This window comes from Lampetra planeri, chromosome 56 (assembly GCF_965212315.1).
Source record: "Lampetra planeri chromosome 56, kcLamPlan1.2.h2, whole genome shotgun sequence".
Classification (NCBI taxonomy): domain Eukaryota; kingdom Metazoa; phylum Chordata; class Hyperoartia; order Petromyzontiformes; family Petromyzontidae; genus Lampetra; species Lampetra planeri.
Genome location: NC_136162.1, coordinates 4824917 through 4834790, shown reverse-complemented (window position 1 = coordinate 4834790; position 9874 = coordinate 4824917). Strand labels below are relative to the sequence as shown.

General features: G+C 47.2%; 1 protein-coding gene and 1 long non-coding RNA gene across 6 annotated transcripts in view; one reads left to right on the top strand and one right to left on the bottom strand.

Annotated features, from left to right (window-relative positions):
- NOD2 (nucleotide binding oligomerization domain containing 2) overlaps positions 1 to 9874 on the top strand; it is a 31630-nt gene that overhangs the window by 4484 nt on the left and 17272 nt on the right. For 3 of the 5 annotated variants that reach the window (XM_078618114.1, XM_078618115.1, XM_078618111.1), the window contains exons 2-3: positions 907 to 995; positions 3596 to 3706. The gene's annotated coding sequence lies outside the window, so the exon portion shown is untranslated. Of the gene's footprint in view, positions 1 to 176; positions 248 to 906; positions 996 to 3595; positions 3707 to 9874 lie in introns of all 5 variants that reach the window. The other 2 variants (XM_078618113.1, XM_078618112.1) reach the window with 1 other exon arrangement.
- On the bottom strand, positions 2493 to 8469 carry LOC144735662 (uncharacterized). The gene is made up of 2 exons (XR_013588667.1): positions 7784 to 8469; positions 2493 to 3637 (listed from the first exon to the last, which is right to left on the bottom strand). It is a non-coding gene; the product is annotated as an uncharacterized LOC144735662 (long non-coding RNA).

Below are 9874 nucleotides of genomic sequence, written 5' to 3'. Positions count from 1 at the left end.
TTGCCGACTCACGGACATGCTAGTCAGTCATGGGAGTTGTACTCGTCTGGCACGCCGATCTCTGGATGGGCTGTGACAAGCTGAGTGAATATTCGCCCAGGAGTGGTTGTGGGGGTGGAATGTACGTGGGGTCTGAGTTTCTCGGTGTGTGTGTGTGCGCTAAACATCGCCACTAGGGAGATAAAGGCGACCGGGCGCGGTGCTGGCCATCCATCCTCTCGTGTGTCACAGTGCCAGCCTTCTGAAAGTAAGTGCTCGCTAACAACACTTGCCCCAACAGTCTGTTGAGGCTATACGGGGGGGATCTTTGTCTTCGTGTGTGCGAAGTGTGGAGTGATGGTGCCACGCTATGAACCAGGCTACTACGGCTCGATTGAGCAATGCTCGTTCTTCACGTGCTATGAAGAAGGGAACCATTGCCCGAACCGTTGCCGACTCATTGATGAACAGCGTCGTTTTTGCACCACTGCCAACTCAGCATCACCGAGTAAATAGTGGGTTACCGTGGTTACAAGGGACAGCCCCCAAAAAAACACACGTTTATTTTCAGCTATTGCATAGGTGTGGCAGGGACACACAGAGTGAACACGTGTCTGTGTGTGTGTGTCTTTGTGTTCTCCTGCTAGGTTAGGGGAGCGGTAGTGTAGTGGTTAGCGCGCTGCACTACGAACCTGGCGACCCGGGTTCGATTCCCGCTCACGGCAAACACCAGTGACGATTATCTGAACCGGTCCTGGGCCTCCCTTAGGTCGACTCAGCCTCAAATGAGTACCTGGTGCGGTGTGTAAACATCGCCACTGGGGAGACAAAGGCGGTCGGGCGTGGTGCTGGCCACCCACCCTCTCGTGTACCGTTCCGGCCTTCATAGGTGTTCGCTAACAGCTCTTGCCCCAACGGTCTTTTTAGGCTATACGGGGGATCTTTGCCTTTGTTCGCATGCTCAAGCCTCCACAAGTCCTCACAGCTGCTCCACGACCTCTGCAGGCTTGCTACAGGTAAGCAGTGGCTAAACCACCTTGGCAATACGTGAACGCTCTCACACACTAAGGCTGCACAGTTGCAGTTTTGCTGGAATAAGTGCGTTTCTCTTTTTCACAGCACTTTGTCAATCCCCTGCCGGTTGATGTCGGCCCCTTGCCATTCAAGTCAAAATGGGGTGTACAAAATGTATTGGGTGGATACAAAGAAAATCTTTTAAAATTGTGTCCTGCTCAATAATAAATGTACTGTATTTTTACACGTCCATATTTTTTTGATGAATAAAAAAAACGTGCTAATCGGGGGTGCAGGGGAAAGACTAGCAAAGATGGGTCTCTGTGTGAGCCTATGTATGTATATTGAACTTCTTTCGCACCGTACGTAGCCAACCGTGCTAATCGGAGGTGTGTGGGAAGAACAACAAACTATGGGTCTCTGTGTGGATCTTTGCGAGTAAAGGAGAAAAAACTAAACACTAAAAATCAGTTTGACAGAAATTTGTTTTCAATCTAGATCAGGGGTGGGGAACCTTTTTTCTGCCAAGGGCCATTTGGACATTAATAACATCATTCGCGGGCCATACAAAAGTATAAACTTAAAGATTAGCCTGTTATTTTTGGTCAAACATTTAATTAACTCACCCCTAATGTGATGGCTGGAACTGCCAAATTATTTCGCGAGCCTTATACGGCTCACAGGCCGGACGTTCCCAACCCCTGATCTAGATGATGTTTAGAAGTGCATAGCTCCAGTGGCTTCCTAGTAGCGGAAGGAAGAGCTTTCCAGACGGCCGCAGAAGCGCATCAGAAAGCGCCGCGCGATGCGGTGGCCACCGTCTTTGTTCGATGGCCGGCCGCAAGCCATGTGTTGTTTGGCACGATGTGCAGCTGAATAGTCAAGAGGAGAGGGCTAATGCCTATGGCGTTTTTCCTGCACCCTCCGATTAGCACGTTTGGCTACGTACGGTGCAAAAGAAGTCCATCATACAAACGTACGTACGTATGACAAGACTTATAATTTGAAGCCCAGTGATTGGCTACTGGAATAATTGCTGTGATGAACTACATATTGTAATCTTCTTGGTTCTTTCGGTAAAGTCACGTAGAAGGAAAATAATAAAATAATAAAAATAAAACATAATAAAATAATTCTCACGACGTTTCGGGCCACAACGCAAGCAGCCGTCCTCAGGTGAAGAACAGGTCTGTTGGAAAGACAGCGTCTGAATGAACACCACCAGGCTTGGCAGCGTACATTTAAGCTGGGTTGGAGGGGGAAGAGCGCCTTGACAAAATAATTTGCATTTCAAGAGGAATTTAGCATATTTATGGGAAATGCAGATATGGGATTAGTCACTACTTGTGGAATACGTAGGAGGTGGGCGGGGGGTTTACACATTGTAAGTTGAGACCATTGCACTGACCTACCACACACACACGCGTTAGACCAACGCGCTCATGCAGTACCCATTTCAGAACATTGTGGTGTCTAATTAAGACTGCTCGCTAAATGTCTTATAGTTCAAAGTTAATTTATTAGGTATAGCCCTGTGAGCCATTCGGCTCTTGAATCGGGTGCAACCGCAACAAATAGAAAAAAAAAACATGAACAAGAAAACATCTTATAGTGACTTTGTGCAAACAGAAAATCCAAGAAAAGACAGCAACATATTGCAAAAAAATCACCGTACACCAACACTGTGTGCAAAAATCCCAGTGGGATGCAAGTCAAACAACAACAACCACAAGACAACTTAGATTAGGCCATCAGTCTAACTGTATTACAACAAACAAACATGGCCAAACCAAAAAACTTTTCGAAAATCACCAAAATAAAGCCATAAAAGCAATGAAACAGTGGTCATAGAAACTGTGACCGAATTTTCACAATAAACGACGTAAACAACATGTACTACTAAACTCTGCAGCCATAGCTGGCTGCATGAGGCACTCTTATAGGAATCCAGCCTATATTTATGAGCCCAAACGGTGGCATTTAAGACGATATTAACTTGTTTTTGTAACGGGCAAACCGCAGATTGTTAGCAATGCCTCTGTTGTAAAAATAAATTCAGACAGGAAGGATCGCAGACTGGTGTGTTGCACTTCCGCATAGCCAAAGAAAGGGCAAATCTGCTTGCAGACAAAAACAAAATAAATTATAACAAATATCTAGGTCAGCAGTTAGCTGATTCAGTCTGTGGCTATATCTGAGTCTATGGGTCTGAACATCGGTGAAAAAGAGCTTCATTGCTCATTGGATTCCTCCATGATACAAAAACATTCCGAGTCTATGGGTCTCTGTGTGAGTCTATGGGTCTTTGTGTGAGTATATGAGTCTCTGTTAGAGCCTATGGGTCTCTGTGTGAGTCTTTGGGTTTCTGTGGGTGTCTGTGTAAGTCTATTGGTTTCTGTGTGAGTCTATGGGTCTCTGTGTGAGTCTGTGGGTCTCTGTGAATCTATGGGTCTGTGTGGGTCTGTGGGTCTCTGTGTGAGTCTATGGGTCTCTGTGTGAGTCTGTGGTTAATTCACTTCCAAAAATAAACGTTTTCGCCCGAAGTTTCGCATCGCACGCATCGCTGACGGTCGCCCCTTCTTCTTGTGTCTCCCCTTGACAGATGGGCCGTCCGTGTCGCGCCCTCGCGAGCGTCGCGAGAGATCTGGAATAGAGCGGCGAAAACCTCAGGGTGGAACGAATCGCCGCGAGGCACAATGACAAACGGATAAGGGTAATCACAATTACTTAATTACAATAATTATTATAATTAACTCCAATAAATTATTATCTGTTTGACCAGCTGTGCATATCCACCCACGACAGTATGCGGTGGGGAATATCTACATTTATTTATAAAATACTCATGATAAATAATGTCCTTGCATCACCCAGGAAAGCCCCCGACGGAGTTGCAAGACTCATTTTCAGTGGAGTCCTGCGTTGAGATCTTTTTATAACGTGTGAAAGAATCTTCTTGGTTCTTTCAGTAAAGTCACGTACAAGGAAAATAATAAAATTATGAAAATAAAACATAATAAAATAATTCTCACGACGTTTCGGCCACAACGCAAGCAGCCGTCCTCAGGTGGAGAACAGGTCTGTCGAGAAGGCAGAGTCTGAATGGCACGCCCCAGGCTTGGAGCGACTATTTATGCTGGGATGGATGAATCCCTGCAGTCACGAAAGCTTTGAGAGAGACAAAGAGAGAGAGGGAGAGAGACTGGAGGACGCTAGGGTGAAACGCACAACGTAACGCAAGGCGGGTTAGCGCTGGCTACCCTCGCGAGCGAACCCACTCGCTGTGCTGACCAACTCTTGTCCGGCTCACAGGGAGTTTCTCGGACCTCGCCGTGACTCGCCGACGCTTTGCCCCCAAAGCCCTCGGCTCCAGGTTGTGCGGCACCGCGCCTCGCAGGGCGTTCGAGGTCTCCCCGCTGCCAGGGAGCCGATAGTCCCGGCGGGCATTGGTGCCACGGGATGGTGGCGCAGCGGTGGCGCTCCTGCCTCATGGCGAGAAGGGCCTGAGATCGGTCCCTGACGAAGGGGTGGCCTTTCTCTCTGGCGATTGTGTGTGTCCCTCCCCCTCCCCTCTGGGCTGCACGGATTTCTACCTGGGTTCTCCACAGTTTCCTCCCATAGCAAAAAAGAAAGGAAAAAAACCCCCATGTGACTGATATTGACCAATCACATCTGGCTGCAGAGTAAAGGTTTCCCTTGCGTTATGCGTAAGGAGATGCATTCCAAAAAAGGGGGCGCACAAAGTGAAACCGCACGAGGAGACGGATGCCTGCCGAGTAGCACGTATGGTACGCACAGTACACAATCAGTACACAGTACACAGACCGTGTATACAGTACACACACAGTACACACACAGTACACACGCAGTACACACGCAGTACACACACAGCCGTTGTCCCACGTCCGACCGCATGGCCACCGCAGCTAAGTGAATTCAAACTGCGTATGGCAAATCTTTGGTAGAAATGCGTTGCCTGCATACACAGCGAGAAATCTCACAAACGGAGCCTGCGTAAAGCTACGAAACCCTGTCCTCGATTAGGATTACTGATAGCAACATCGTCCCCTGCTGCGAAAGCTTGGCAGGAGCCTCCCGAATAAGAGTCTTGAGACTCAGTGAGATATTCCTGGATAAACAAGCATGTAACAAAATGAAGATTAAGATTGTGAAGGGAAATGCGTATATAGGTTGCACTTCTTTCGCACCGTACGTAGCCAACCGTGCTAATCGGAGCCAACCGTGCCAGTACACGATTGTACAGCTGCTATATTTGAAGCTTTCGTGACTGCAAGGATTCATACTCTGAGTTTTTTCGGTAAAGTCACGTAGGTAAAAAAATGAAATTAAAATTAATAAAAATAAAAATTTTATTATTTTATTTTTTATTAATTTTAATTTAATTTTTTTACCTACGTGACTTTACCGAAAAAACTAAGAGTTTAATTGTACAGCTGCTATTATGACGTTAGAAATTTGTGCCAAGGACTTGTGAGCAGATAAAACGACGATTTTGGCCATTGCGGCAGGGGCAGCAACCTTCATCGGGTCACGCCATAAGGGTTCGCTTTTTGTTGTTGCTGGCCCTTAAGAGGACGTACAGAATGCACGAAGGCATATTTTTCACGCTTTGCCTATGACCGCTTGAGCGTAGGAATGCGCCCGGTCTCGTCAGACCTCGAAAACCATGTGGGGTGAGGCCGCGGGATAGTGCCTGGATGGAGGGGAGGGGGGGGGGGCCCCACCGTTCATAAAATTGGTGGCACCGGTGCGGCCGCTGGGCCACGTCACCGTCGGAGATGAGTTAATGGGGAGCCATTCGTCGCCCTCGACTGTCGCCCCTCCCCAGCGTCGAATCGAATTCATATTTATAGAGCGCCTTGAGTGAAGCCGCCTTCGCTCAAGGCGCACACTACAGGCGCGGCTTCGAAAACGATGACAGAGCGGGACAACGGCGATGGATTGGGGGGGGAGGGGGGGTGCTGGAAGGGTTGAGGAATGAGTGACGTCGGCCATAGAGGGGCTACTCAGGGGATCGCGAAAGGGCTATAGGGGAGGGACGGGATGGAGAGTGGAGGGGGCGAGGGGAGGGAGAGAATGGGGCAATAGAGAAGGCGCGAGGGTTTAAGAGAGGAAGGGAAGGAGGTTAAGGAGGGGGGACTGTTTCGATTTAAAGCTTTCGTCAATGCAGGGATTCATCTTCTTGGTTCTTTCGGTAAAGTCACGTAGAATGGAAATAATAAAAATTTATTATGTTTTATTTTTATTTATTATTTCCATTCTACGTGACTTTACCGAAAGAACCAAGAAGAGGGGGGACTGCTTCATGTACAGGGGGAGTTGATTCCTCCCCGCCATCGTGTTGTATATGTTGGTTATCAAAATTTTGATGTGTTGTATGCGTGCGTGGGGGAAATTATTATGTTGTATATGTGGGTTATGAATATTCAGTGAAAATAATAATAATCAAATGGAATTTGGCCAAATGTGTAATTATCCGGAAATATGTTAATTTATGTAATTATGCACATTTAGTTATGCCAATTCGAGAGGTAATCGTAGTAATTATGCGAGTGGGTGTAATTATGATAATGCAAGTCGTTATGATAACCAGACCCCGCCTCGGTGACGAGGGTGGGTTATCGATCGGAATAAGGCAATTAATCGTATGCAGTTATGCAGGTGTGGTGTAAGTATGCAAGATTAACTTAGATTAACTCGGCATCGTTGTCTAGGTTCGTCTCATTCTCGCTTATATTTTTAGGTCCCCGGTTCACCCCGTTATCGCTTTAACATTTATTGAGTATGTATTAGTGTGTTTATTAAGGTCACCAAGTTCAGATCTCAACGCAGAAGCAGATCTTATGCATAGATTTCAGGAAGGAATCACACAACCACTTCTGTATTAATCAATTTATTACTAATTCAACCTCAACTATGATATAGTATGCGAACTCTCAATCCCGGAACGTCAACACGGCATCAATACAGTATCATCAATGATTGTCTGATTTCACTTTGACAACGGCACATGGATCCCGCATAACGCGATGGTTGTTAGTGAGAGAGAGAGTCGTTAAAACATGCAAATACTATGCTAAGAAAAACCTTAACTTTAATGAATGATTATACTCAATATTGTTCACGCAGTACCGCCCTCCTTATTGATCATACGCAACCCTTATCACGTTGTTAGCACCTTGGGTCACGGGACAGTTGAATATTCTGTAGAGGATGCGAGTACGTGCGGCGATTATGACTGAAAGATACTTGAAAGATTATACGGCGATAAAAAAACACAATCAAAACAGTTATTATTCTTAAAGGCACCAATCTCAACAGATACATCGGCAGGTTATCTGACAACAGAATGGCTCGGAGTAAGGGCCTGCGACGGTGCTCCTTTTCCGAAGATCGTTATCTTATATCAAATTTACTAATTGGGGACCAGATCACCTGATAAGGATCTGGTGGGCCACCACTCCCCACGTGAGCGTGGCTCGGCGGAAGGAGGTGCCAATAATCAATTCGTATTGATGGATCTGTTGGGAATTTATGCGATTAAGAGTACAGCCCACTAAATATTAAAGATAAAAATTACGAATACTCTTATAAACGACGGATGGCCATCACTCGGTCTCGAGTGTTTTCTTCACAGCCACGGATGGCTTATGGGTTCGAGTGTGTTTGAGTGGTAAGAGTGGTCTTGAATAGTCAATGTTCGGAGTCGGTTCTTTATGTCAAACAGACGCCTGGTGGTCGTGTGGTGAGGGGGCGGTGCGCGTCATACGTATTAGTCGCTCCTCTGTCACCGTGGTGAATTGGTTGGATGCCTGTTGATACGCTGTCGTAGTTCGGAACCCGGTCGGTAGGTGGCGCCCACAGCTCGCTCGCAGCGTCGTCGCCACGTCGCCAAACCGCGACCGTCAGCTGCAGAGAGACCTCCGACTCGGCAGAGGTTGACCCACGCAGGCCGAGTTGAGCTGTCAAGCGGGTCTTGCCCGCCTGCAGAGGAGATGGGGAGCCGCTTGAGTCGAGCCCCGAGAGCCGGCTGAACTCGGCTGAGTCCCAGACGAGTTGAAGAGTCGAGCCGACCCGTTGGTCGCAGCTCGCTCCTGAGTCGACCCTCCCGGTCGAGCTGAAGATGAGTCGAGCCGACCCGCTGGTCGCAGCTCGCTCCTGAGTCGACCCTCCCGGTCGAACTCCTGAGCCGACCCTCCTGGTCGAGCTCCTGAGCCGACCCACTGGTCGAACTCGGCTGATGAGTTGACCCTCCTGGTCGAACTGGTTTCCAATGCTCAGGGTCCTTTCTTTTATGCCGAAAAATCCCTTTGGGTCCTGCCCACAAGGCGGGGTTTCTTTCGATTTTTGCTGTGTCAGGATCTGTCCGTAGGTAGGTGTGTCCATGTGTGTGTCCGTACGTCCGTGTCCTTGTGTGCATCACCCACGGTATATTCCGTTGTCATACTCGCTCCATAAAATCCATGAGCAAACAATCAGATGTTACAAATTGCCTCGAAATCGTCTCTCTGTCTGGGTGCAATATTATCTCTTGTCTGGCCTTCTTCATGAACCAAAACACAGACGTTACAAATCGTCTCACAGGCGCCTCTGTCCGTGTTGCACGACCTGGAGGGAGGGGCACACTCCCTCCGACCCTCACAGACGCACACAGACATGGTTAAAAAGTTTTAAATTAACATTTGTCCCTTACCATTTCCCAGTTATGATTCTGTATGTAACCTAAGGTGTGTCGTTTCCCATCGTGGTGCTTGACCCAAGTGGAGGTGCCTCCCCGAGCACATACACACTCCCATCCCGCGCTGCGGGGATACAAAGACGGCCGGGATCTCCCTTTCTCTCCGACCCTGGGTTTAACATCGCTCTTTTATTATGTATTTTATTTCGACCTGGTGGTGATTTATCCCGCTATCCTGGCTTTTCATAAGTTTTACTTTTGTCTTTTCATGCATAGGCTTATTATTATTAATTTATTTCCGATATCTTAGGTTAAGGGGTAAGTTTCTTGATCCTAGGAATTCGTATTCCTTGGTGTCTGCATGGTTATATAAGCGGAATATAGTTGACGGTGAATAGCGTTAACATTGATGTTATGTACGATATTATGTATTGTGATGTCTTTAACTTAACTTGTTGGTCAGGGCTTTACTGACATGAAGTTGCATTTCATAGCCTCGCAGTCTTTGCCTCACTCTGTCTCTGCTCGCCGTTGTTGTTGCTGTCCAGCTGACGCCGTTAACTCAAGGCCTCATTAATTTCCGTCACTCCTTGTAGGTGAGGGCGGTTGAACCTTGGAGTCAGTTCTGGTTTTTGTCTGCTTGCTTCTTCTGATGTCCCCTGACCCCGGGAGTTATTATTTCTACTTTTATGGCCTGTCGAAGCCCGACTCGCTGTTGCTGGGCTGGTGGGTCGCTGGGTTGGTGTGTTGTTCCCGGCTTTTTGCTTACGTTTGCAGTTCGCCGTGCTCTTAATTTCCTTCCCTCTTCAACCTTATATCGACTATTCGCTCCTGTCTGGGTGCGATTCAATTTTGACTTAGGAAGGTTCTGATTGTCATATGCTTTGGGTCGAGTTGTATATTAAAGTATGGAAATAACATTTCATATTGACTTAATGATGGTGATGGTTCAGTAGGCGTAACTTGTGGCCTGGTTTAATTGGAGTGGGTGTGAATATCAATAACTTTAGCCTACCCTGTTGTTAAATTCTGACTTTAACGTTACTTCAATAGCAATACAGAATAATTGAGCTTTTCGTCTTAACTAGGCGAACGCGAACTTCTGGTGACCCCTGCAGCCTTGCTATTCAGCTGAGTCTGCATCCTTGAGATATACAACGCTCTTATTCGTCTCACTGTGGC